This window comes from Morone saxatilis, unplaced genomic scaffold (genome assembly GCF_004916995.1).
Source record: "Morone saxatilis isolate NCDOM2014 unplaced genomic scaffold, NCSU_SB_2.0 Contig4, whole genome shotgun sequence".
NCBI lineage: Eukaryota > Metazoa > Chordata > Actinopteri > Moronidae > Morone > Morone saxatilis.
The window spans coordinates 13,884,085-13,886,097 of record NW_023339984.1 but is presented as its reverse complement, the minus strand read 5'-3'; the positions used below and the strand labels follow the sequence as shown (position 1 = coordinate 13,886,097).

The following is a 2,013-nucleotide window of genomic DNA, read 5'->3' as shown; positions in this document are numbered from 1 at the left end:
GTCCTTTATTTAATGGGTTGACAGTCACTAACAGTCATAATTTCTCCCGATACAGGTCTGATTAATATATGTTTTTTTATTGAAGGTCATCATCTTTGACATCTGCAGCAACTCTAACTCACCATGAAGATGCTAGCTGTGTCTGTACTTGTTGTTGCCATGATGGCTCTGACTAGGGGTGCTTGTGAGTATTTAGTCAGTGTTTGTGTATGAGTACTGTGAATATTGTGTTTAACAAAGAAATACAGAGATAGAGATTTTGCACACGCACAAAGCAACAAATGTAATTTCTTGTTGTGTCAAACTGTCCAGCTCTTTCAGACTCAGAGGCCTCTGCTGCGACAGAAGCAACAATTCAAGAAAGTAAGTGCATTTTTCTTCAGATTTTTAGGATCATAAAAATATCTGAGAAAAGAACAAATTAACAACTGTCACTCACTGATGTGTTAAACTGTTCATCTCTTCCAGATTCAGAGGCCGCTCCTGCAACAGAAGCAACAATTGAAGAAAGTAAGTGCATTTTTCTTCAGATTTGTATTATGATAAAATGTCTGCACACTGAGGAAAGAACAGGAAAAAAACTTGATGGTGTCACTTGCTGGTGTGTGAGACTGATCTTCAGAAGAAGGAGGAACATCTTTGTCTAGATTAGGCCTAAATGAGATCAGATTTTTATTAAAGCGCATCACATTTGTGATGAACATTGTACTTTATGTGCCTTTTTAAAAAGCAAAAAACTGTCACTTACTGTTGTGTTAAACTGTCTACCTCTTCCAGACTCAGAGACCACTCCTGTGACAGAAACAACAATTGAAAAAGGTAAGTGCAATTTTTTTTTTCAGAATTGTAAGATCATAAAAATATCTGCACACTGAGAAAAAAACAAATTAACAACAGTCACTTCCTCTTGTGTTAAACTGTCAATCTCTTCCAGAATCAGAGGCTGCTCCTGCAACAGAAATAACAACTGAAGAAAGTAAGTGCATTTTTCTTTAGATTTGTATTAAAGTGCATCAAATTTGTTATGAACATTGTACTTTGTTATGTGCAATTACATGAGATAAAAAAGGTCTCTCACTCACTGTTGTGTCAAACTTTCCAGCTCATTTTACAGATGAGGATGAGGTGAGCGGATCAGGAGGTGAGTGCAAAGAAAGATAAATGAAAGAAAGACCTGCTGTTAACCTGATTCTACAAACCAACATAGAGCACCAATAACCTGTGAACAGGCATGTCTTGAAGTTGGAAGTAGTAACTTACCAAATATTTTAATTGGTGTTACACAAATAAATTTGCTGCACATAGTTTACAATGTTTGCTGAAACCTGCAACGTGTAAAACACATAGCTGAGCCTGAGACTGTCTTAGATCAAGAACAAGCTGGTGTGTGTGCAGAGAGAGACAGAGAGGTGTGTGTGTGGGGGGAACAGAAAAGGAAAAGGTGAGCAGAAAGTTTGTGAGTAAACCCTTAAATAAGGTGGAGAATTAGTAGAATTTAAATTGATATAAGAAATAACTTGTATCCATGTCTTTCAGATAATGTATCAACAAATGAAGACTGAGTTGAATTTCCTTTTGATTTTTACTAAACAGCCTTACACTTTGTTATGCCCGCTTGTATGACACATGAATATCATCTACAGAAAGAGAAAAACCCTATTCATTTGTCTAGATACTAAATAACAGCCAAAGTCAACAACTGCTACTGTATGACTATTTCAGATGCAGAGAGTGGAAATGGGACAGCTGCACCTACAAATGGTCAGTAGATGTGTTTTTTTTTTTTCCTTCCCGAATATCACTACAGTTACCATTACCCTCACTTTTTTATTTGTCTTCAGGAAATCATCATGGTCCCAGTGATTCGTTAACGTGCGAGGAATACTGTCATCACAACTTTGATACAATCAGCAGTTGGGAGATGGAGGTAATCCAGATGATTTGAGTGCAGAACGTTTCTTCAGTTACAGTTTGTTTTGCTTGTGTGGCGGTGTGGAGGCTCTCAATGTGAAT

The 2,013-nt window shown here is 37.1% G+C and overlaps 1 long non-coding RNA gene across 1 annotated transcript; it reads left to right on the top strand.

Moving 5' to 3' along the window:
* Positions 1-83: 83 nt before the first annotated feature.
* Positions 84-510, top strand: LOC118337873. Its single transcript, XR_004797192.1, has 3 exons — positions 84-184; positions 313-363; positions 469-510. It is a non-coding gene; the product is annotated as an uncharacterized LOC118337873 (long non-coding RNA).
* The last annotated feature ends 1,503 nt before the right edge of the window (positions 511-2,013 follow it).